Raw genomic sequence first — 27,137 nt, 5'->3', positions numbered from 1 at the left:
ACGGGCATTAGCATTGAACTGGAATGGTGCACCATCATGTTGAAACCACATCCTTTCACGGACAACAAGAGTTATAGTCTCCAATAACTGTGGCAGCACATCTCACAGGAATATCAGGCAACTTGGACCAGTCAAATTGGGAGGCAGCAGCAGATAAGGTCCCATTAGGTGATCGTGAACAACGTCCATCCATATGTTGACAGATAATCATTGCTGGTGGCCACTGGTGTGGGTGGCGTACAGGTTGCCCTCACTCTAGACGTGGCTGTTGAAAACACCGTCACGAGTGAATGAAGCCTCATCTGTGAACAATACAGACTGTATGAAGTTCAGAACCACAGCACTGTGGCAGATAATCAACTGATAGAAATGAACACTGGACTCAAAATCCATTGCTTCCTGTGTTTGCTCACATTCTTTATGATATGGCTGTAGTCTCCACACTACGTCCTTCGAAGTGTGCATTTCACGGACAAATTTAGGGGTGCTTATTGACGGGTGGTCAGCCACACGATCCAACACTGTCTCCTCAATGCCTGATGTTCAGAAAGGTCTTTGTTTGTAACCTCGGATGGCTCTTTGTGGCATGAACGACCCTGTCTCTTGTAAATTGGTATTCACAGAGCAACCCTCTTCCAGTCACGATGACACCTGTTGGGAAAGCACACTCTGTTCATTCGTGCTGCTTTATGGGCACTACATCCTGTCACACTGTACATTAAATGCATGTCTGCCAACTTTCTCAAGTAATATTCCACCTTTGACTATGCATCATGCACTATACACATTAGCACACCTCACAATGAACAAATCATAAGCTGTTTGATGCAGTGGACAACTGAAATCCTACTTCCTCTTTCTGTGCTGCATACCTCCACTTCAACTCTCTCTTCCCTCCTCTGACTTTCGGTCAGATGGTCCTTTTTGTGCATACCCTGCCTAGACTTGGTTCACGATTTTGGTTTTGATTTCTGATTTTGCTCTCACCACTGTCTTCACCTTCCATTAACAATTACATGGTTCCCATTATTGGGTTGATCTGCCACCTTTTCCAAATGTTACAGAAGTGTGTGTCATGCAGGGAAGGTCACCCACTGTGGTATATGCTCCGCCTCTGTGCCCTTCCATCCTGGCACCCTTCCTTCCTGTTGTCATATGCCCAAACTCCATCACAGTAGCCATCCCATTGTGGGGAGGGGGGGTCGTAAATTACTTGCACAATAGTAGCTCCCTTACCACACAGGAATCACACTGTTGGTGTCTGCACTGCACGCTCCCCACTTATGCGATGGAGTATGTGCCCTTCATGACTGGGGCACAGGAACTCCCAGGAATGGATTACTAACCAGGTAGTCATTACTGTGGCTGGGTGACACCGTGGGGAGTGTTGGTGCCTGCGCTGCATGTTCCCCGTGTATGCCATGGAGTATGTGCCCCTCATGACTGAGATACAGGAACTCTCAGGAATGGATTACTGACCAGGTAGCCATTACTGTGGCTGGGTGGCACCCATGGGGAGAGCCCCACTTCCAAGTGGGTGGCACCATGACAGATAGTTCACGCATGAAGCGACTTAAACTTTCATCTGCTAGTGATCCCACACCCCAGCAGTCTCTTCTCTTGGAAACGCCTCATACGATGCAATGAAGTGAAATCCCAACACGTTACCTTCCCTGGCCGTGCTGTAGGAGCAATGCAGTACTAGACGACAAGGAGCAAAATCCTCCACCAAATACCTGATATGCACCAGGACTGACTGGGACACCATTTGGCTACAAAGCCTTTATTTTTTGTTGAACACATTGAGGACAAATACAGGGACGTTACAGCCATCTCCAAGATGAAGATCAGTTTCCTCCTCACTAAGACATCATCTCCTGCCCAGTCAAAAGCACACTGCTTACTTTTGAAAAGTTAGGTCACATTTCCATAACTGTCACTCCCCACAAGAGTCTCAATATGGTCCAAGGCGTCATCTTTCACTGTGATCTTCTTTTGCCATATGATGATGAGTTGTGGACCACCTTAGAGCAACAGACTGTGCCATTCATCTGTCATGTCCATAGGAGACCGAGGGGAAACAGAGTTACTACTTGGGCCTTCATCTTGCCTATCACGGTGATACACTGTCTGAGAATGTGAAAGTGATGGTATGTCAGTGTGACATGAAACCTTGTGTTTCTCCTCCTATGAGATGCTTCATGTGTATGAAATTTGGACATATGACTTCCCATTGCACCACTACCCCTGTCTGCAGGGATTGTGGATGTCCTCTGCATGAGAATGTTCCTTGTGCCCCCCCCCCCTCCCCATCACCCCCCTCCCCCACCCCCCCTCCTATCTGTGCAAACTGCAGCAAGCATTGCTCCCCCTGTTCAACAGATTGCTACGTTTTTAAGTGTGAAAGGATAATCCAATAGTGTAAGACCCTGGACAAGCTAATATATTAAGCCCTTGTGCCCCTCCCATCTGCATAAACTGTGGCGAGCTCCACTCTCCCTGCTCACCAGTTTGCTCCATTTTTAAGTCTGAGAAAAAAATCCAAGAGTTTAAGACCCTGGATAAACTCACATATCAAGAGGCCAGAAAAAAGTATGAGCATCTAAGTCCCAGGCAATGCTGCAGTCTGATGTTGCATCTGCAATGTCGTCACCTTCTTTGTCAATGGTGCCTTCCTCGGTTGCACCTCTTACAGCGGGCCCTCAGAGCTGCCCGCTAATACCTGCCTCGTAGGAGGTTGAGGGACCTTCTGTTGCTTCCACTGCACCCACTTTGGAAGCATTCGCTCCCCACCTGCTAGCGGCACTGGTCCCTAACCCCAGGTCAGAGACACTTCATTCCCCTCCAGCTAGGAAGAGGTCCCTTTAGACTCTTCCTTCCACAGTTCCTGCTGGTCAGCAGTATGTGTCAACTCCCTGAGACCAAGGTTCATTCCCTGATTTCTGACTGGACCATAGCAGATGATGTCATTGTGGACCCTACTGCTATCTCCAACACCTTGGGCCGCCATTCTGTGGAGATTTTGAGTTCTACACACTGCCACTCTACCTTCCTCACTCAGCAACTCTGGTGATAGCCTTCTCCTCTCAGAATCGTGCATGCTACAGTGCAGCCTTTATTGTGAGGGAGCTTGACCATGCTCTCACCCTATCCTGATCTTCTGCCCCAGGGCCAGACAATGTTCACATTCAGATGTTGCAGCACCTTTCTCTTGCGGGCAAGGACTTTATCCTTCATATGTAAAATTGCATTTGGGGAGATGGCATGTTTCCCAGGTGCCGGTTTGAAGCCACTGTCTTAGCCATAGCTAAGCACAATAAGGACAGACACCTTCCTTAGAGCTACCACCCCATTTTCTACTGTTTGCAAGGTGACGGAAAGTGTGATTCATGGCTGGCTGATAAGGTGGCTAGAGTCATGCAGTTTACTAACCACTGCATAATGTGGATTTCATGCACACCATTCTGCAGTTGACCATCTTGTCATTTTGTCAACCAGTGTCATGAACATTTTTGTGTGGAATTACCAACCCATGGCCATGTTTTTTGATTTGGAGTCACCTGCTGGAGAATGAATATCCTCTGTACTGTACACATGTGGAGCTTCCAAGGCCTCTTGCCCCCATTTCCTTCAGGAATTTTTAAAAGATGGAGTTTTCAAAATGTGCGTGAGTTTGGCCTTGTTGGACACCTTTATCCACAAGAAAAGGGTACCTCAAGGCTCCGTCCTGAGCATCATCCTCTTTGCTATTGCCATTAACCCTGTTATGGACTGTCACCTGCCAGGAATCTCCAGCTCCTTTTTCTTTGATGAATTTGCAATCTGTCGCAGTTCTCCATGGACTTGGGCTCCTAGAGTGGCGTCTTCGGTGATGTCTTGACCCTCATTATTTGTGGTGCACTGACAGCGGCTTTCACATTTCCACTAACAAAACTGTTCACTTGAATTTCTAGTGGTGCAATGGGTTTCTTCCACTGCTTTACATATTGAGCATGTTGCTCTTCTGTTCGCTGAAACTACGAAATTCTTGGGTTCATGCTTGGAAAACTTTCTGGGTCTTTCACATGTCTGACCTGGCCACACGCTGTATCGGGTTCCTCAGTGTGCTACTTGTCCTAAGCAGTACTTCCTGGGGAGTGGATCAGCCCCCCTCCTCCATTTATACCAATCCCTTGTCTGTTCGACACTAGGCTATAGGTGCTTCATTCATTCCTCTACACGTCCATCCATCTTACACCTTCTTAACACAATTCACCATTGTGGAATATGTTTTGCAACTGATGCCTGTTTACACTAGCCCAATTGAGAGTGTCGATGCAGAAGCTGCCAAACTACCACTGTCATATAAGTGTGATGTCTTCCTCAGCAGATACGCATGCCATTTGTCTTCCATACGTGATGACCCACCCTGTGCCCCTTTTTTCAATGACTCTCTTGACCACCAGTGTGGCGTGTGCCCTTCTTCTCTGTTACCCCTGGCTTCGTGCAGCAGCCTACGTTCATCGTGGACTTCATTCACTTCCCACGGACACTACTCTGGATTGGTTCTGTCACTGTAAGTTTCTTGATCTTCGCATCCAACTTAGTGGTAGTACCTTTGTGTACACTGATGGCTTTAAGACTGACCATGATGTTGGGTGTGCATTCGTCATTGGCACCAACCACTTTTGGCATCGGGTTCCAGAACACTGCTCGATTTTTACAGCAGAACTCTTCACCCTCTATCAAGCCACCCAATAATCTGGCAACACTGGCTTTTTAATTGTATCATCTGCTCCAATTCTGTTGGTGCCCTTGAGAGCCTCTGTGTGCTGTACACAGTTAGTGCATAAGGTCCAAGAAAGCTGCCTCATGTTCTCTGTTGAGGGAACCACAAAGATGTTCATGTTGTTCCTGGTCACATTGGTCTGACAGGAAATGAGACTGCTGACACCTCTGCCAAGGCTGCAGTCCTCCTACCTCAACCTGCCTGCTAGCACCTACATTTCTTTTGATGATCTCTGTGTTGCAGTCTGTCAGCAGATGGTGCCACATCGGCATCATCACTGGTCTTCTATTCACTATTCTATAGTGTCGGAAGTTCCATGCGGCTTTCCGCGGATGATGCTGTAGTATACAGAGAAGTTGCAGCATTAGAAAATTGTAGCGAAATGCAGGAAGATCTGCAGCGGATAGGCACTTGGTGCAGGGAGTGGCAACTGACCCTTAACATAGATAAATGTAATGTATTGCGAATACATAGAAAGAAGGATCCTTTATTGTATGATTATATGATAGCGGAACAAGCACTGGTAGCAGTTACTTCTGTAAAATATCTGGGAGTATGCGTGCGGAACGATTTGAAGTGAAATGATCACATAAAATTAATTGTTGGTAAGGCGGGTACCAGGTTGAGATACATTGGGAGAGTCCTTAGAAAATGTAGTCCATCAGCAAAGAAGGTGGCTTACAAAACACTCGTTCGATCTATACTGAGTATTGCTCATCAGTGTGGGATCCGCACCAGATCGGGTTGACGGAGGAGATAGAGAAGATCCAAAGAAGAGCGGCGTGTTTTGTCACAGGGTTATTTGATAATCGTGATAGCGTTACGGAGATGTTTAGCAATCTCAAGTGGCAGACTCTGCAAGAGAGGCGCTCTGCATCGCGGTGTAGCTTGCTCGCCAGGTTTCGAGAGGGTGCGTTTCTGGATGAGGTATCGAATATATTGCTTCCCCCTACTTATACCTCCCGAGGAGATCACGAATGTAAAATTAGAGAGATTCGATCGTGCACAGAGGCTTTCAGACAGTCGTTCTTCCTGCGAACCATACGCGACTGGAACAGAAAAGGGAGGTAATGACAGTGGCACATAAAGTGCCCTCCGCCACACACCGTTGGGTGGCTTGCGGAGTATAAATGTAGATGTAGATGTAGAACAAACTCTGGGCAGTTAAACCTCTCCCAACAGCTTGGCGACATCCTCTCGTCATGAGGAAATTATTTCTGCTGGGTTGCATATTGGGCACTGTCATTTTAACCACCATCATTTTTTACATGGTGGTACCCCACTTCTTTGTTCTCATTGTCATCGACTTTCAACGGTTCACCATTTCCTGACCCAATGCCCCTTTTTTAACTGCTTGCATTTCAGTGTATGTTTACCATCTGAGTTATTGGTTGTTTTAGTAGACGAGGTGCGGGCTGTTGATTGTGTTTTACTTTTTATCTGTTGTACCAAAGTGGTGAAGGACATAATATTTGCTTAGGGACCTCTGCTGTCTCGACTGCGTATTCTGTGGACCTTTCTCCGAGGGGAAGTCTTTGTTCTTACCTCGCTTTCCTTCCTTCGATTGGACGTAACATATAGTCACTTTTAAGTTTTTACTTATTAGTGTTTTTTGTGTGTGTGTGTGTGTGTGTGTGTGTGTGTGTGTGTGTGTGTGTGTGTGTGTGTGCGCGCGCGCGTGCATCACAGGTTAATGCACTGGTGTGATGCATGTGGTTAACATATGATACACATGTTATGAGCTAAGCTGCGTGCAGTATGTCTGTCTGGTCGTCAGGGGTGTATGCTGTTTGTCACCTGCTGCCTGTTCCAGTGTACCTGACACCCAGAATCTTTACGAGAGTGCAGCATAAATGCAATACATTAATTGAGACTGGCAGTTGTCACTTTGAACAACTACTATGCACTACGTTGTTGCTACGGGATGTATACTGTGTATGTGCGTAAGACAATAAAAATGCATTTCTGACTGTTTGTTCCCTATCTCAATAGAATCAGTTGTGGAGCCACTATAACCTGTTTTAATGTGACTCAAAAGATTTGAGATGGCCTGTACGTTCTCTCGACTAATGTGTTGTACAAAAATGTGTTTGTCTTTTAGGCAGCAGCTACAGGAGAAGGCAATTGCATTACAGCAGCTTGAAAATAGCAAAATGATCAATATGGTGTGCTAAATCGAGAACTTATGGATGCAGAAGTAAGTTACTATTGATTTTGGTACATGTTATGTAAGAGTTCTGTGTAATCTAGATGATTTTCTTCTGAATGATACAATATGTAATAATTTATTCTATATTAAACTTAACAGTCTAATATTTTCTTTAAATGCTCTTATTGAACAATAAAAATTGCAAATCTTAAAATAAATGGTTATTAAGGAATAACAAAAAGTCTGCTGAAGTCTGTTCATAATGCATATTAACCTCTCTACGCAAGTATCCAGCAGTTGGAGGCAATATGAGAGAGTTTATTGTTTCAGTTGCAGCAGGCCTGGCAAAGTATCTTGGGTTAGTATTTGTTTTTACTGTGTATACAAGATTCATTCATGGCAAATTTAAATTTGAGTAATGTTTCAAGGGACAAGCTAACTATCCAACTTAAGATAGTATGAAGTTTTAAATTTGCGCATAAAAAGTTTGGACAGTAACTGCATGCAAACTTCTGATGCTGTATCATAACTGAAAGAAGGCAGAAAATAAGCTCAAATAAATATATTCCAGAGGCAAGTGAAGGTGTTATATGTATATATGTCCTTGGTAGCTGGTGCTGTTGTTGAAAACTGGCTGAAATTTTGGTGGTGAAAATAGGTTGTTGCCAGTAATGTAACACATGTACAAACTTAGAGTTCAAACACTTTAATATTATTTTGATATTATCTGAATTACTGTTTATGGCTAGTATGGGTCTCACAAACTTCAATTTGGTACAGCTGCATACTACTCTCAGCAGTCAGAAGCAGTACCTTAACATCAACTTTGATGTTAAACAATAAGTGTGACAAGTACAGAGTGAACATAGTTACTTAATAGACCACACAAGACAACAGCAACAGTTTAGACAGGTTATCACACTTTTCTTCAACTTACATAGAATCATTAATGTTAAAAGTAGACAGTAAGGCTTTGTTCTCATTGAACAACACTGTCATGATAGGTCATTGTTAGAGGTTGACACAGTCATTGGTATCATCTATAAGTTCACATCAAAAGTAATTATCAAAAATTGTAACTGAATTATTGGGTAAAAAGCAGCATGTGATGAGCTTGGTACACTTTTCTCATTTAATGTAGGGGTTCTCAGACTTTTCGTCACTGCGTGTCACTTGATGTTTTTAGAAAGTTGGGTGTTCCGCTATAGCTTGATCACTTTTTAACTAACCCTGAGGGGGGGGGGGGGAAGAGGGGAGGGGGGCAGAAGGTTGAGTGACAACTCCCACAGAGGTGAAGAACAGTATGTTGGACAATAGACTGGTGAAAAAATAAGATAAAACTGTGTCGTCCCAATCTTTCAGTGTGTGGAAACAGACCAGCTTGGGGAAATGGGTAGTGAAAGATATCTGTGAGCCACAAGATACAGATTATGTCCATGTTCTGTGCCATGTTACTTCTGGTATAGAAAAACTTGTGATAAATAATTCTTACATAGCAACATCACTCTCTAGAAAATATTAAAAAAAAGAGGTGGTGTCGCCATTTACTTGAAAATAATGTCACATGTAGAGCAATTTATTTGCAGAATTATGTTTAGAACATTTGTAAGTGTGGTAACACTATACAGAGCACCTTCAGAGAACTTAAGTCTCTTTCTGAAGCAGTTAGATGCTCTCCTAATATACATATTCAAATGCAGGAAAGATTGGTCCATGTAAACTTTCTAACAAATTCCAGAGACAGATCAGACTTAGAAAATTTGATGTCCACTTACAATCTTGCATCTGCAGCTGGTTTCCCTACTGGAATAACTTCAGATACAAGCGCACTAATGACATATTTATAGATCAGACCAAAATAGGTGATACAACTACCAGGCAAGTCCTGAATGATCTCTCTGACCAGTATGGACAAAGACACTCTGTGAAAATGAAAGTGGCCTCCACTGGAAAATAGCTAGGATAATTAATGATGAAACTCTCCAGAATTTAATCACATATTCAAGAAGTAGACTGGAGATCTGTGTATAATTTACGTAATGCCAATTTCAAGTATAATCTTAATGCTGAAGTGACACTGATGTTTTAAAGTACCTTCCAAAAAGAGCATATGTAAGACCCTAACCAAAGCCCCCACCTCCCACCCCCCACCCCCACCACTCCACCCAAAGGCCCTGGATAACCACTGGTATCAAGAATTCATGCAAAAGGAAACGAGAACTGTACATCACTTCAAAAAATTCAGACAGCGCCAACCACTTTAATCACTATAAAAATATATTATCAAATAGTTACTAATGTTATTCATAAGTGAAAAAGTTTGTATCTGTGCTCCAAAATTAATAAATTTGTAACTGTATGGAAAGTGATGAGTGAGACTGGTGCAAATTGCCCCAGTATGACCCAAAACATTATTCTGAATGATGAAAATAGGCAAATACAAAATCGAGTGATTGCAGCTAAAATGAGCACTTTTTAAGTGTTAACTGAGAAAATAGAACACAGTGTCTCCTTAAAAAAAGGCCTTAAAAATACTGAAGGCCCATTTCCCAAATTCCTTTGAGCAAATAGGTATAGCCTCTATGACGATGCAGGGAGTAGGAAAAAACCATGATTTCTTTAAGAAATGAAAATTCAGCTGGCGGACAACATTTTCAGCAAACTGCTAAAAGCCTACTGTAATCAGTTCAGTGAAGTCCTAGCTCATGTATTCAATATCTCTCTCAAACAAGGTATCTTCCCTGACAGGGTGAAGTATGCTGTTGTGAAGCCGTTCTACGAGAAAGATGATGCCCCAGATGTTACAAGCTATCATCCTCTCTCCCTTTTGACTGCATTTTGTAAAGTCCTCGAAAAATTAATATATGCCAGGGTAGTCAATCACCTAAAAAACTTTGCAATAATGAATAAAAACCACTTTGCATTCAGAGAAGGTATCTCCACAAATTAAGCTATATTTTCACTTGCCAGTAATGTTTTGGAATGCCTTGACAGGAAGACATTGCCTGCTAGCATATTTTGTGACCTGTCTAAGGCCTTCATCCATGTCGATCAAAGAATACTTATAGAAAAAGCAAACCACTACGTACTCTGAGGACAAATGGGCAACTGGCTCAAATCCTACCTACAGGGCAGACAACAGAAAACAGTGTTAGATGGTAACAACATGCAGGCAGGAGGGGTAATTCCAACTGGGGAATATTACATTATGAAGTTCCACAAGGTTCTGTCTTTGGTTCCCTACTGTTTCTCATATATATGAGTATTGATGACCTACCTCCATCCTCAAACAAAGCAAGCAACTTTACAATGTTTGCAGATGACACAAATATTGTGATAGACAGTGAAACATCCACTGATCCAGAGTTAAATGCCAACCAATTACTTATGATGTTCTGAACTAGTTCATGGGAAATTCTCTATCAATAAACCTCAGCAAGACCAATTACATTCGTTTCCATTTTGATTACAAAAACCCACAGGACGTAAACACTGTACATGAGAGAGAAGGTATATTGTTTGAAATTCTTAGGTAGCCATATGAATAACAGGCTTAACTGGGAACAACACATTCATCAAACCCTGAAAGGCTTAGTTCAGTAACATTTTCCATCTGGATAACCGCCAAAATCGGAGACATCAGTGTCTCAAAATCTGACTACTTTGGTTACTCCCATTCACTTGTGTGTTCTGAAATAATCTTCTGGGGCAGTTCACTGCTGTCGAAAAATGTCTTTGCAAGTCAGAAAAAAGGTTGTATGAATTTTGTGTGGCGTGCTTCCAAGAACCTCATGCTGTAATCTTTTTCAATGAATATAGATACTAACCAGTATTTTACAATATATCTTTTCAATCATGAAACTCATGCTTCACATTCCTTCTCAGACTGAAACAAATGAGTCATGCCATTGTCACAATACAAGAAGGAAATGGAACACACAGTGTAATGTGAAAAAATTGTCTCTGGTGCAAACAGGTGTAAAATACACAAGTACAGAAATATTCAGTGCACTTCCCAGTAATATTAGTTGACTACAAGGTAATAATATACTGTTTAAAAGTAAATTAAAGGAGTTCTTGCTTGAAGAAAAAGTTTTTGTTCTCTAGATGAATTCTTTAGCAGAGATAGATACAATTATTTTCCAAGTATTTCTGTGTATTCTTGCTTTAATGTATCTTGTTACTTTAATTACATTAATTTGTGTTCTGTAAATGAACAGGATGGTCTTATTTACTTTATAAACAATTGTTTAAACAATAACTGAAAATTGTATCTTAACCTCTCTTTGTGAGTGTAATTAGAACTTACTGATTGTGCTTTTTATTATTATTTTCTAACTTGTATTCTTAATCATTGTTTGTGGTCATTGATGATACAAACATACTAATAAATTAAATGTTTTGACTCATTCCACATCCATGCATTACCGTGCAAAAAAGGACCTATGGAATATGTATTGCAGTAAATAAATACAGAGAAAATGGAGTGTGACTTAACACCCAACAAAGCAACAGCAACAAAAATAAACTGTTCACTGTGTAATGACTACTGCAGTGCAACTCATTGGTACAATGCATTAAGTTGGTAGCAGCTGCAATGTGGCACAGATGTTTGATAATACACCAACGAGACACTATAAAAATACTGGCATCATCAAAATGAGATGAATCGTTCCTGGTTGAGGCAGCGATGACTACTTTACTTACGGATGCTTTGAGGATGGTATAGTCTGAACTTCCTGTGTGCAGTTCGGAACAAACATTCTATAATAAATCCATTGTCTTCAAGGTTATACTGGTGTTGCCTTTATCAATCAGTTTCCTCACTATCATTGTACCTTAAAAATAGAGTAACATAAAGGGATAACTTTACTTGTATCAGTGTGTGTTTTATCTAGTCGTATGCATACCACCTTAAATGTCTTTTTGCGTACCACTAATGTCGTGTGTAACACTGTCTGGGAACCCCTGTTTTAATGTATCCACTGGACTGGCTGCAGTAAATTTTCCAAATAGGCAGACATAGGTGTTATTGTATTACAAAGTCACCACAGACTGACTCTTTCACAGTAGGTATGGGTCTTATAAAGAATTGTGTAAGAACTGGTATTCTAAGAACTACGAAAGGCTTTAAAAATGGCTTTGTCGGATTTAAATTTTTTGGATGAGCTATAAGAAACAATAGAATTTTGTGTTACAGTAAACATTGCTGGTTATAAATTTAGAAAAATACATGGACACTAGTTTTCTTCTTCAGCTGAATCCCCCCGTTTACATGAATATGCACCATGTTGAAAATTATATTGCCTTATGTGAAATTGTTAAAAGAATGTACTGAGTAATTAAGTTAAGTTAAATTAGTCTTGTTTATGGATTTTTATGTCCGTACCACACACTATGTCTGTGGTTTTATTGGAGATAAACAAAATTTGGAAAATAATTTCAGGAGAAATAAAACATAGCATTGGATGTGGATACCCACGTGCTGCATCCTAAAGGCAAGGATCAATATTCACACTCAGAGGGGGAAGGTAGCATGAATGAGGATTCCAGCTGATAAAAATACAAACAAACAGAGTGTAAGAAACAGAGAGGAACTTGCATAAGGAAGCATGGGTGGGTGACAAGGATTTTGACTCCAAAAGCTCCACAATCATCTTGACCTCAGCCTCTCCTAATCTCCATCTTCTTACCTCGGCCTTTTTTCTAATCTTCTAGCACCGATTCTTCATTATTTTCTCTTCTTATTTCATTCTTACCTCTTATTATCTTCACTTTAAGTAAGTAAAGTTGTCCTCAATTCATACAATGGTTTGAACACCTTAGCGCTTTACTAGGCATAGTCCTGTGGAAGGTTGTAAATGCTTACCTTTCTTTTTCCTCCATCTTTCAAACTGGCTTACATGATGTGTATCTATTGGTTCCTCTCTGCAGTCAAGCCTTGGTGCAAAGATATTCATTTCCTTCTCTGGGATAGAGGGTGCATACCAAGGCCAAAGGGAAGTGTTAAACAGGGTGCATGTGCAGAACAGAGAGACAGCAAGTGATGGTGTGACTTACTGGCCATGGCCTGAGGTGCTGTTGCTGTGCCAAAGCTGTGCTCATGAGTTTTTGTCCTGCTGTTAAATTGACAGTGAGCATTCACCTGGTTCTCCCAAGGATAGACTTTCCTCAGTGCAGTGAAGTTGTGTTTTATTGGTCCTGGTGGGCCTCAGGTTTGAATTCTAATGGGGATAAAACATTGCTTTTCTTGCAAATGTTAGTCCAGACTGCTCTGCGTAACAGTCATCTGTAAACTTTCCTGAGATGTGAGGTTTTCTAGATGTCAGAAAGAAAAGTGTTCAATAATTGTCATAATTTGAGATCTTTTTTGGTTATCAGCTTATTCTTATTTTTAGAAGTCATTTGAGGTGTATGTGACTGTCTTAATGTATAAACTGATTCTGCTTCTATCTCTGTTTTAGAAGCCCACTCGTTATTGTGTACTGTAGAGAATATTTGGCACAAGGTATGGGCTCAATGGCACTTGAGCCCAAAGGCAGCCTGAAAATATTGACACTGGCCCAGTGAAACTGAGCACATGCCAATTTGAGGAACATACTTTTTTCTCTGTGTTAACATGTCTGCGTAAAGTTTATTGGCTGTATTGATTAGAGGTGTTATTGCTTTGTGAATTCTGTATTTTTACATCCGGTTTCCTTAGAGGACTCAATTTGCAAGCCTCTGATAAAGGCTCACTGCCTTACAGTGTTTTGAGGAAGAATGCTGAGTGTTCATTAGCAGTGGCACCCAAACACTTTATTTTACTGTAAATGTGTAAAGTGTTGTTAACAGCTCTGTGTTGTAAACTCTGGTTTGATGCTCTTTTAAAAATTACCTTTACTGAACCCTTAGAGGTTTTAGAACCTTAATTGTTTAAAGATTAAATTATAGTTTAAGTTCACTATTGTTTTAAGGGGAAGAAGCCTGCTGTGTGCTTAACTGTTTTGGACACAAGCCCATTACTTTCTTTAAAGAATTTTGCTCAGATTTAAGTGGGTGATATAAATTAGAGATATAGTTCTCAGTTTTGCTGAGGGCAGAAGCCCACAAATGTTTTTAAAATCGTTTGTGGGGGTGATGCCAGTCTATTTTGTAACTCTAGTTGGTTAAATATTTAGTGGGTTAGAACCCTGTTTATATCTAGTTATTTTAACAGGTAGAAGCCCACTGCGTATGTGTTACTGTTTGAGCGAAAGTCTGCCATGTTTCTAAAACTGACTGCTGTTTATAATTCTGAAGTGAATGTGTTATTAACCAAAGTATCTGCCAAAGTACCAACGTATACAAATATTGTGTTGTAGTCATTTGCCGTGTAGATAAACTTTGTAAACAAAGGTTGAGTGGCTTACCTCTTAAGGATCCCCCTCTCCAAATAAACCTGCTCCATGGTTAAACCTGTACTGCCACCAGAACATAAGACAAAAAATTACATCCATAACTTCAATATGATGTGGAATTTGAACTGTGGTACATTATAGGAATTTGGGGAGGGGGGGAGGGGGAATATCATCAACAAAAAGTTTCTTGAAGGTTTGAAATTATGTGTTAAGTTTGTTGCAAGGGGCTAAGTGCTCTCTTTCTCGAATACTGTAGGAATAAAGTCTGAGTATTTGCGTGTTGTGGGCTACACTTCTTTTTCACTCTCACCCCCATCCCGTTGATATATAGGTCTTTTTTACCTCACAGCACTTCTTTCCAGACTGTAAATAATATGTGTAACAAGTTTGGTTCAGGTTGATCCAGTAGTTTAGGAGGAGCTGTAGAACCTACATATATGTAAAGATTCAAGTGAAACGCCGAAAATTTAAAAGTAAAGATGTCATCACAGAGTGCTGTAGGTATTCCACTGTTAAACACAAAGAAGAGAACAGATAGGTGGAAAGGGCACGTTGAGGATTTGTACAAGTTGGGAGGAACTGTGTGCTAATGTAACAGAGAAAAATATGGATGTAGATGGTGTTAGATTCAGAGTACAACAGAGCTTTGAAAACTCTGCTGCTAAATAGGGCAAATTGGATAGATGAAATCCCTGCAGAATTTCCAAACCTATTGGGGGAAGTGACAACCAAACAGTTATTCAAGTTAGTTTGTAAGACCTATGAGACTGGAGAAATAGCATCAGACTTTTGAAAGAATATCATCCAAGCAATTCCAAAATAGCAAGTGCAGAGAAATGCAAAAATCATCCCACAATCGGCTTGACACCTAGTGGATCTCAGCTGCCGAGCAGAATAATACATGAAAGGATAGGAAAATAAGGAACTGACAATCTCTTAAATGCTGAACAGTTTGATAACATACAGTATGTACAATTGCCAAGAATGAACAATTAGAACGGAAGACCAGAAGTAAGGCAGAAGTGAAAGCCAATTCTTTAAGCATCTCACTTATGACATCGTATCTCGTGAATTTCATATCCTACAATAATATAGTTTTGCAGCTACATTCAGTGGTATATGTGCATCCTGTCTGCAAAATGTGTTGTGGACAGAGTTAATAGCCAAGAAGTAATAAACTAAAATATCATGCCAGATACTGAACTTTTGCCATATGAATGGCGAAAATTTATTGTTTTTCCATTCGTCGTGTATGTGTGTGTGTGTGTGTGTGTGTGTGTGTGTGTGTGTGTGTGTGTTGGTGGGTTTTTTTTATGGAGGAATGAGCAAAGAATGTGCTTATCATAAGTCCAGCTCATGAAAATGTCATCAATGAATCTGAACTAGACACTGGGTTTTAGGCATTAAATGGAGTGGAAGGATCCTTCCAGTTGGCCCATAAACAAGGTTTAAGGTTGTAAAGTAGCTTAATCCTTTATTATTTTTTTTGTTCTTGCCCATTTTTGCTATCAGTTAGATGCTCAATCCAGCAAAATACATCTCTTGACTCATTTTTGCTTGCCATTAAATGAATCAAGATTTTTAGCACTTGCTCTTGTCTGGTAACAATTGTATCTAGTGGATGCGAGTCAGAAGTGCTCTCGCATTTATAACTGGTTTTGTTCAAACTAAATTGAAGTTTATGATGTATTCGTGTGGCATACCTTATTGAGCCCCCCCCATGAACCATGGACCTTGCCGTTGGTGGGGAGGCTTGCGTGCCTCAGCGATACAGATAGCCGTACCGTAGGTGCAACCACAACGGAGGGGTATCTGTTGAGAGGCCAGACAAACGTGTGGTTCCTGAAGAGGGGCAGCAGCCTTTTCAGTAGTTGCAAGGGCAACAGTCTGGATGATTGACTGATCTGGCCTTGTAACAATAACCAAAACGGCCTTGCTGTGCTGGTACTGCGAACGGCTGAAAGCAAGGGGAAACTACAGCCGTAATTTTTTCCGAGGGCATGCAGCTTTACTGTATGATTACATGATGATGGCGTCCTCTTGGGTAAAATATTCCGGAGGTAAAATAGTCCCCCATTCGGATCTCCGGGCGGGGACTACTCAAGAGGATGTCGTTATCAGGAGAAAGAAAACTGGCGTTCTACGGATCGGAGCGTGGAATGTCAGATCCCTTAATCGGGCAGGTAGGTTAGAAATTTTAAAAAGGGAAATGGATAGGTTGAAGTTAGATATAGTGGGAATTAGTGAAGTTCGGTGGCAGGAGGAACAAGACTTCTGGTCAGGTGACTACAGGGTGATAAACACAAAATCAAATAGGGGTAATGCAGGAGTAGGTTTAATAATGAATAGGAAAATAGGAATGCGGGTAAGCTACTACAAACAGCATAGTGAACGCATTATTGTGGCCAAGATAGATACGAAGCCCACACCTACTACAGTAGTACAAGTTTATATGCCAACTAGCTCTGCTGATGACGAAGAAATTGAAGAAATGTATGATGAAATAAAAGAAATTATTCAGATTGTGAAGGGAGACGAAAATTTAATAGTCATGGGTGACTGGAATTCGAGTGTAGGAAAAGGGAGAGAAGGAAACATAGTAGGTGAATATGGATTGGGGGACAGAAATGAAAGAGGAAGCCGTCTGGTAGAATTTTGCACAGAGCACAACATAATCATAACTAACACTTGGTTTAAGAATCATGAAAGAAGGTTGTGTACATGGAAGAACCCTGGAGATACTAAAAGGTATCAGATAGATTATATAATGGTAAGACAGAGATTTAGGAACCAGGTTTTAAATTGTAAGACATTTCCAGGGGCAGATGTGGACTCTGACCACAATCTATTGGTTATGACCTGTAGATTAAAACTGAAGAAACTGCAAAAAGGTGGGAATTTAAGGAGATGGGACCTGGATAAACTAAAAGAACCAGAAGTTGTACAGAGATTCAGGGAGAGCATAAGGGAGCAATTGACAGGAATGGGGGAAATAAATACAGTAGAAGAAGAATGGGTAGCTTTGAGGGATGAAGTAGTGAAGGCAGCAGAGGATCAAATAGGTAAAAAGACGAGGGCTAGTAGAAATCCTTGGGTAACAGAAGAAATATTGAATTTAATTGATGAAAGGAGAAAATATAAAAATGCAGTAAGTGAAACAGGCAAAAAGGAATACAAACGTCTCAAAAATGAGATCGACAGGAAGTGCAAAATGGCTAAGCAGGGATGGTTAGAGGACAAATGTAAGGATGTAGAGGCCTATCTCACTAGGGGTAAGATAGATACCGCCTACAGGAAAATTAAAGAGACCTTTGGAGATAAGAGAACGACTAGTATGAATATCAAGAGCTCAGATGGAAACCCAGTTCTAAGCAAAGAAGGGAAAGCAGAAAGGTGGAAGGAGTATATAGAGGGTCTATACAAGGGCGATGTACTTGAGGACAATATTATGGAAATGGAAGAGGAGGTAGATGAAGATGAAATGGGAGATATGATACTGCGTGAAGAGTTTGACAGAGCACTGAAAGACCTGAGTCGAAAAAAGGCCCCCGGAGTAGACAATATTCCATTGGAACTACTGACGGCCGTGGGAGAGCCAGTCCTGACAAAACTCTACCATCTGGTGAGCAAGATGTATGAAACAGGCGAAATACCCTCAGACTTCAAGAAGAATATAATAATTCCAATCCCAAAGAAAGCAGGTGTTGACAGATGTGAAAATTACCGAACTATCAGTTTAATAAGCCACAGCTGCAAAATACTAACACGAATTCTTTACAGACGAATGGAAAAACTAGTAGAAGCCAACCTCGGGGAAGATCAGTTTGGATTCCGTAGAAACACTGGAACACGTGAGGCAATACTGACCTTACGACTTATCTTAGAAGAAAGATTAAGGAAAGGCAAACCTACGTTTCTAGCATTTGTAGACTTAGAGAAAGCTTTTGACAACGTTAACTGGAATACTCTCTTTCAAATTCTGAAGGTGGCAGGGGTAAAATACAGGGAGCGAAAGGCTATTTACAATTTGTACAGAAACCAGATGGCAGTAATAAGAGTCGAGGAGCATGAAAGGGAAGCAGTGGTTGGGAAAGGAGTGAGACAGGGTTGTAGCCTCTCCCCGATGTTATTCAATCTGTATATTGAGCAAGCAGTAGAGGAAACAAAAGAAAAATTCGGAGTAGGTATTAAAATCCATGGAGAAGAAATAAAAACTTTGAGGTTCGCCGATGACATTGTAATTCTGTCAGAGACAGCAAAGGACTTGGAAGAGCAGTTGAACGGAATGGACAGTGTCTTGAAAGGGGGATATAAGATGAACATCAACAAAAGCAAAACGAGTATAATGGAATGTAGTCAAATTAAATCAGGTGATGCTGAGGGGATTAGATTAGGAAATGAGACACTTAAAGTAGTAAATGAGTTTTGCTATTTGGGGAGCAAAATAACTGATGATGATCGAAGTAGAGAGGATATAAAATGTAGACTGGCAATGGCAAGGAAAGCGTTTCTGAAGAAGAGAAATTTGTTAACATCGAGTATAGATTTAAGTGTCAGAAAGTCGTTTCTGAAAGTATTTGTATGGAGTGTAGCCATGTATGGAAGTGAAACATGGACGATAACCAGTTTGGACAAGAAGAGAATAGAAGCTTTCGAAATGTGGTGCTACAGAAGAATGCTGAAGATAAGGTGGGTAGATCACGTAACTAATGAGGAGGTATTGAATAGGATTGGGGAGAAGAGAAGTTTGTGGCTCAACTTGACTAGAAGAAGGGATCGGTTGGTAGGACATGTTTTGAGGCATCAAGGGATCACAAATTTAGCATTGGAGGGCAGCGTGGAGGGTAAAAATCGTAGAGGGAGACCAAGAGATGAATACACTAAGCAGATTCAGAAGGATGTAGGTTGCAGTAGGTACTGGGAGATGAAGAAGCTTGCACAGGATAGAGTAGCATGGAGAGCTGCATCAAACCAGTCTCAGGACTGAAGACCACAACAACAACAACAACCTTATTGAGAATTGCATTTTTTGTTTGTTACATCTTAAAGGAAAGTAGCAGCAGCCTCAGAAAATAAGATAAGAGCAGAGGAGAAGTGAGATTTTTTGGTCATATAATATAAGCAGCAGAACAGTAGCAAATCAACAAAGTGTAAGAACTATAAGAAGTCAATAAACAGTAATACTAATATTGACTGACCCTCTGCTGCCCTGTGAAGCACAGCAGTTTCCATTACTAGAAATTTCATTTCCGTGTTTGCATCACTGGCATTGATTTGGAGGACAGCAGTTTGCCTGGAGTAAATGAGGGTCTTTTTCTAGATGGCAAGTGGTATGAGAAGGTACTAAGTGTGGTCGATGTTTCCCAGTGCTACAGAGTTATGCTTTACATGTCTCCCATTCCTACCACCACACCCAGCCCTAAGCGTGAAATCATCAGTACATCAGCAATCAACCCATAAACTCAGAAAAAAAAGAATCTGACATTAATGTAGCTAGTTTTGTTTATATTTCGTGTCACACACTCACCCTTCCTATCTCCAGCTTGCACCTAAGACAGGTAATGGCTTCTTATTCCAATACTGTATTTATCCAGGTGGCAATACATGTATAGACATATATAGACAGGCGCAACAAAAATTTTGTTTTTAGTATTTCATATAATTATTGATCAAATTTAAAAATTTAAAATTTTGTCATATCTACTCATTAAGAGGTATAATCTTTAATATAAAAAGGTTTAACACAGTAAGATAAAGCATTACAGTTATAAACTGTGTGTACATCTTGAGACAGCGTAAGTTGCAGTGTGCAAATTGTATATTCATCCAGTATTCAAGAATGAGAGCAACTAGTGACTTTGAACAAACTTTACACATAATTTCAAACCTTTATTCCCTGACATCCTCTGTGAGATGATGAAAGGAAAAAAGTTTATCACTTACTACATTTTCACTGTTCATGCAATGAAACTTCAGCATCAAGCCCAATGTGTTAATTTATTATTTCTTTATGACGAACTCTATTGACAACACATTTTGCACATGGTATCCACAGATTGAATGTAAGTACAAAATTTTATTACTGTGTGACATATAGTTCAGGAGATATTAGTCATAAACAATGAGATGTGTGAAAAAGTAACTTTTGCTTAAAATGGAGCATAAATTACTTAGACTATACTCTTCTGTTGTTTTGCTAATGAGAGCAGTTAGTGACTACCAACAAATTTAAAAAAATTTAAACCTTTGCTAAATTTTTTCTTGGTTTAATGTCAAATGTTTAACACATGAACTCAGTGTTCTCGGAGTCTTTCATGATGGCATGTCTGAATAAAATCCTCTCGGTTTTCAAGCCACGGCAGTTTGAATAAAACATTTTGAGCTTTCAGTGGCCCTCTCTGCACCAAGCAGCAAGTTAGGACATATGGAGACAGACTGTGACCAATGTTCCCGGCTACCCCCAAGGTACAAGATATGCTGCAACCTATTTCTGTTTGTGTGCTCAGTGTGTATGGTGTCCCTTGCAAATGCAGCAGCATCTATATAGTTCAAACTATTTGCACAGTTGCAGAGCATTGTACCAAACAAAGGTGGTATCTTAAACAAAGGGAGCTTGACAAATTGGCCATAGCTCAGCACTGCCTGGAAAAGGGACGCAAAATTCAGTTTGAAAAGACAAGGGTCTTGGCTTGTGCATCAACATTGTTATAAAGGAGGCAGCTGAGATCAGAATAAACAGCAACTATCGTAGCATGAACCAGGGATACAAACTTCATAGTGTGTGGGAACGCGCGTTCGACATTGAAAGAAATCAAAGACGGAGCATCTACATCTACATGGATACTCTGCAAACCACATTTAAGTGCCTGGCAGAGGGTTCATCGAACCGCCTTCATAATTCTCTATTATTCCAATCTCGTATAGCGCGCGGGAAGAATGAACACCTATATCTTTCTGTACGGGCTCTAATTTCACTTATTTTATCTTTGTGATCGTACTGACAGCTGCCCAATTCGCCTTCTGTGCATGTGTCATTTCAGCGCTCCTATTTGGTTTTTGTTAAACATGAAACTCCTCCAGCTGCACTTAAGATTTTATATTTATTTGGCTACTAGTTTTGATGTTACGTCAACGCCATCTTCAGGCCTGTACACTTTGATGAAATCAGTTGTGTGTACTGAGCCATACACAATTGTTTTCATCAAAGTGTACGGGCCTGAAGATGGCGTTGACGTAACATCGAAACTAGTGGCCAAATAAATATGAAAACTCAAGTACAGATGGAGGAGTTTCATTTTCAACAAAAATTATACCAGCTGTGTCCCACCTTCAACCAATTTAAATATGGATGTACGAAGACTCTCTATTTGGTGTCAGAGGTTGCAGTCATGCCTACATAAGTGGAAAACCATGCCAGCCATCTCAGTCAGTGGTTTTTAATCCTGATGACAATGGTGGATATAGCCATCCAAAGCTCGAGTGTTTTATTTGAATTGACAAGACTTGAAAATCGATAAGATTTTATTCAGAAAATTAACTCATTCAAAAACAAGTCAGATGTTTGAAGGTGTTTTACACGTGGCAGTCCAATTTTTTAAAGAGTCGACAGTTTACTGATATAAAGGGTGTCCGACGAGGAATGGTCAAGATTCTGGAATGTGACAAGAACAGTCATACAACGCATAAAAGTCTTATAAACATAGGCTCTAAAATGCTTAACCTACAAGTTATCAGCACTTCTTAAGTAGAAGAGATGTGTTTCACAGTAATGAAGATAAACAAGTGTTCACAGCTTTTAAGCTATCTATTTTATAGCCCATGTTTACTAAGACTGTCTTTGCTTTGAACGATCGTTCCTGTCATATCCCTGAGTATTGACCATTCCTCCTGGGACACCTTGTACATATGAGAGGCCATTAGTTTTACTCCTTCCATTATTTATATTCCACCATGGAATGTACAATGTTTCAGTTGCAAATGACCAAAAGGTTGAGACTGATGAATTTCACATATAAATGAAGTAATTTACACCCCAGAGCAGAAAATGTCTTGATTCAAATAATTTTTAACATTTTCAGTTGTTTTCAATATTGGCAGTGCTTGGAGATGGATTTCATCTCATTACAATAGATTAGAGTGGACAAAGAGCTCGTGCTCTATTATGCTGAATTCAGCCTCAACGGAAAGATATTTGCCTAAGAGGTTTGTAATTGAGTGAAATATTGAAAATAAAATTTATGTTGCCCCTATGCTGCATGTGGTACTGAGATCTGGGTTTTGGTAATATAGCTTACAAATCTGTGACACATTTAGCACTAATGTGATGGTTTCAGTGTGAATGACTAGTAAATACACTGAAGTGCCAACGAATTGTTATAGGCATGTATTCAAATACAGAGATATACAAACACGCAGAATACAGAACTGCGGTCAGCAATGCTTATATAAGACAACAAGCGTCTGGCGCAGTTGTTAGATGGGTTACTGCTGCTACAATGGCATGTTATCAAGATTTAAGAGAGTTTGAGTGTGGTGTTAAAGTCAGCGCACGAGTGATGGGACATAGCATCTCTGAGGTAGTGATGAAGTGGGGATTTTCCTGTATGACCATTCCACAAGTGTACTGTAAATATCAGGAATCCAGTAAAATATCAAATCTCCGACATTGCTGTGGCCGCAAAAAGACCGACGATGACTGAAGCCATCGTTCAACATGACAGAAGTGCAACACTTCCACAAATTGCTGCAGATTTCAATGTTGGACCATCAAGTGTCAGCAGGCAAACCATTCAATGAAACATCATTGATACGGGCTTTTAGAGCCGAAGGCCCACTCGTGTACCCTTGACAACTTCACAACATAAAGCTTTACATCTAACTTGGGCCCATCAACACCAACATTGGACTGTTGATGACTGGAAACTTGGTGCTTGGTCAGACAAGTCTTGTTTCAAATTTTATCAAGTGGATGGACTTGTATGGATGTGGAGACAACCTCGTGAATCCAAGGACCTCACGTCAGCAGGGGGCTGTTCAAGCTGGTGGAGGCTCTGTAATGGTGTGGGGCGTGTGCAGATGGAGTGATATGGGACCCTTGATACATCTGGATACGACTCTGACAGGTGACACGTATGTAAACATTCTGTCTGATTACCTGCAGCCATTCATATCGTGCGCGCATTCCGACGGACTTCGGTAATTCTGGCAGGACAATGTGACACGCAAAATGTCCATAATTGCTACACAGTTGCTCCAGGAACACTCTTCTGAGTTTAAACACTTTCACTGGCCACAAAACTTCCCATACATGAACATTATTGAGCTTATATGGGATGCTGTGCAACTTTCTGTTCTGAAGAAATCTCCACCCCATTGTAGTCCTACAGATTTATGGACAGCCCTGCAGGATTCATGGTGTCAGTTCCCTCCAGCACTACTTCAGATATTAGTCGAGTCCATGCCACGTCGTGTTGCGGCACTTCTGCGTGCTTGTGGGGACCCTACACTATATAAGGCAGGTGTAGCAGTTCCTGTTGACTGTACGTAAGTGAAAAATATATCCCTTTATGAAATAAGTTGCAGATACGTGGAAAATGTTCCAACAGTGAACTATTCAGGACCTCGTCAGCTTTTCTCAAGCCCATGTCACTTTACATCTCCGTGACGAACAACCCATCTCTCTTATGGCTCCGTTACAACATCTGACCTGGGGGAACTCGTAAAAAGTTAACACTTACTTCATAGCTAGTACTTGTTTCACACCAACATCTCTCTTATCTTTGGCCTAAGAGTCTCTGGATGCCACATCTGCATGGACATGCAGTTCCTGTTCACATTTACTGTGGGCTTTCTCAGCATTGCTTCAAGCAATATCTTCTTGTTTTTGTGTATAGTACTGTTCCACAGGTTACATTTTATGTCTAAATAGAGCTGGGGGGCATTAGGAAGTTTGGCAGTTGATTGCACAGAGACCTGTCTTCTTTAGATCCACCTAGTTATAAGATAAGTACACCTTCTAGACATTTCAGGTTTCCAGATAACATAGAACATTTATTTTAGCTTCCAGCGTGCCCTTTCTTCTGTGTCCTTCCTTCCTTAGGGTTCTAGGTAACTTTTATTTATGTATTTGTTTTTTCAAATACTTGAAAAGTCCCATTTAATTCTACAATCTTTTTCTCCTTTTTCACCAAATAAAAACAGAATTTTCAGAAAATCATTATATCTTATAACTTGCATGTGTGTTTATTGAATTACTACCATGTGTTAAGTAAAAATAAAAGGTGTTGGCAATGATACCTTACTTATGCATACATTTCAGAACAGTGTAAGCACTTACCACCACTGCATTATAGAATTATGAACAGACTAAGAGAACAATGTGGCAGAAACACCCACTCCCATATCAGAGTGAAATCCTGTCAGTCCAATTCCGTTATTCAGGCATTTTCTCAAAGTCCTCCTTGGTAGCAGGAACCTGACTTTGTAATAACCTTGTGCATTATATTAAAGAACTGAATAACATCTCCAGCGTCAGAAGACAGTTAATGACATGAAACTTCGTGGCGGATTGAAACTGTGTGCCCAACCGAGACTCGAACTCGGGACCTTTGCCTTTCGCGGGCAAGTGCTCTACCATCTGAGCTACCGAAGCACGACTCACGCCCAGTACTCACAGCTTTACTTCTGCCAGTACCTCGTCTCCTACCTTCCAAACTTTACAGAAGTTCTCCTGCGAACCTTGCAGAACTAGCACTCCTGAAAGAAAGGATATTGCGGAGACATGGCTTAGCCACAGCCTGGGGGACGTTTCCAGAATGAGATTTTCACTCTGCAGCGGAGTGTGCGCTGATATGAAACTTCCTGGCAGATTAAAACTGTGTGCCCGACCGAGACTCGAACTCGGGACCTTTGCCTTTCGCGGGCAAGTGCTCTACCATCTGAGCTACCGAAGACGACTCACGCCCAGTACTCACAGCTTTACTTCTGCCAGTACCTCGTCTCCTACCTTCCAAACCATCATCATCATCATCATCATCCTCTCTATTAGTGGCACATCTGCAGCAGTAAAAGTATTGCCAGTATTAACTTAATTAGTTCATAGTCAGTATTATTTACTCACAGTGCCACTTCAGACATTCAAATCATTGTAACACTATTTGTCATATTTAAATTGTTGTTTTTTAGGTAACAATATTGTGAGAAACGTACTGCAATATGTGAAATCCTGGTCCAATGTAAGAGAGGGCCTGATGGTTCTGACCAGATCAGTTACGTAAATGAATAAAAACACTGCAGGTTTAGTTCAGTTACCACTTGTTGTGTAAATCATTATATTAAAGTGAAACAGTTTTGAGAAAGACCTTAAATACTGTTGTCCTCAAGGAGAACCTATTCAGAAATGCAGTCAGTTGACTTAAGAAGCCATATGGTGATGTTGAAAGGGCCTTCATTTAAAAGTTACAAATATACATTAGTGAATTCAGAATTTCTTGCACATGGAATGCAAGTTAGTTGCAAGCATCTGACGGAAATAGGGAGGTTCATACAGCAATGGGCAATCTTCCCCCAGGGGTTACCACGTTCACATCATCACTCCAAGTACACCACTTGTGCGACAACCACCTCCAGGACCAAAGAGATGCAGGAAAAGATTCAGACTTTTACTAGACTTCTGTTTACAGAGTAAGACTATTCTCATTAAACAACACTGCCACCTCAGGTGCTGACTCCAAGTTGCATGAGGAGGCTCGAGCCCCCTGAATAATTTAAGAAAATTATTAGTTATATTATGCTTTGAAAATCACAAAAATATGTTGGAATTTTTTATTTTCATTGTTTGATCATAGTTACTTTTTAAAATACATTCAGTAATGAGTTAAAACAATTAATTATTATGGTAGTAAGCAGGTTAACTGAAAATGAGTGGTGTGAATCACGATAGTGTTATGGTGCTGCTGGCACACTTAGAATTTGTCCCGGTGCGCAAACCTTTGGGTAAAGTCTGGCGCCGACGGGCCAGCGCTGCGGCCGTGGCGACATCAAAAGGACTGGAGCAAAGTCCACTCTGCTGCCACATCATTCAGTGTGGATACTTTCATACAGTGCATGCTGCAGACGTGTTTTGTGTTTTGACTTTAGTGTCTAGTGGACTATTTTATATGACTATATTTTATTCATTTACTTTAGTCTCTTAGTGTATTGTGAATTAAGTTTGCAATGGATATGTTTGTTACCAAAAAGGCGCACTTGGAAGTTGATGACACTGCAAGTCAACCTCCAACAATTATTGTGTTGTCAATTGCTTCAGACTAGAACTGTTCACAGCTGAAACCTGAACAATCCGGTAAGGAAGATCATTTCAGAAGTCTTGGTTGATCAAATATACATGGCTAGAGTATGAAGCATCTACTGAAAAAGTTTTTTGCAAAACCTGCAAAGAGGCAGATGCTAAAAATCTATTACAATTTTCTTCAAATAAATAAGATGCATTTACTTCCATAGGGTTTTCTAACTGAAAAAAGGCTTTGGAAAAATTCTGTCTTCATGAAAATATGTTTATGCATAAAGAAGGTGTTCTGAAACTAAATTCTGTCACTAACTGAAGTGTGGCCTCCCCATTGAATGAACAGTTAGATAGTGATATGAAGAAAGGCCGTTTAGCTCTTGAGACATTTTTAGTGCCATGCAATTTCTATGCCGACAAGGACTAGCAATTGAGGGCACAAAAATGAGAACTCAAATTTTTTTCAATTGTAGGAACTCCAAAAGAATGACATACCTGAGTTTAAAGATTTGTTCGGGGTATAAGTGGACATCACACGATATTCAAAACGAGATCATT

General features: G+C 40.6%; 1 protein-coding gene across 4 annotated transcripts in view; it reads left to right on the top strand.

Annotated features, from left to right (window-relative positions):
* The window catches only part of LOC124717372 (speckle targeted PIP5K1A-regulated poly(A) polymerase-like), a 221,362-nt gene that overhangs the window by 148,535 nt on the left and 45,690 nt on the right, over positions 1-27,137 (top strand). For 3 of the 4 annotated variants that reach the window (XM_047244208.1, XM_047244210.1, XM_047244206.1), the window contains exon 11: positions 6,870-6,965. The gene's annotated coding sequence lies outside the window, so the exon portion shown is untranslated. Of the gene's footprint in view, positions 1-6,869; positions 7,004-27,137 lie in introns of those variants that run through there. The other variant, XM_047244207.1, reaches the window with a different exon arrangement.

This window comes from Schistocerca piceifrons, chromosome 9 (assembly GCF_021461385.2).
Source record: "Schistocerca piceifrons isolate TAMUIC-IGC-003096 chromosome 9, iqSchPice1.1, whole genome shotgun sequence".
Classification (NCBI taxonomy): domain Eukaryota; kingdom Metazoa; phylum Arthropoda; class Insecta; order Orthoptera; family Acrididae; genus Schistocerca; species Schistocerca piceifrons.
The sequence above is the reverse complement of the archived record's forward strand: the minus strand, read 5'-3'. Positions and strand labels throughout refer to the sequence as shown.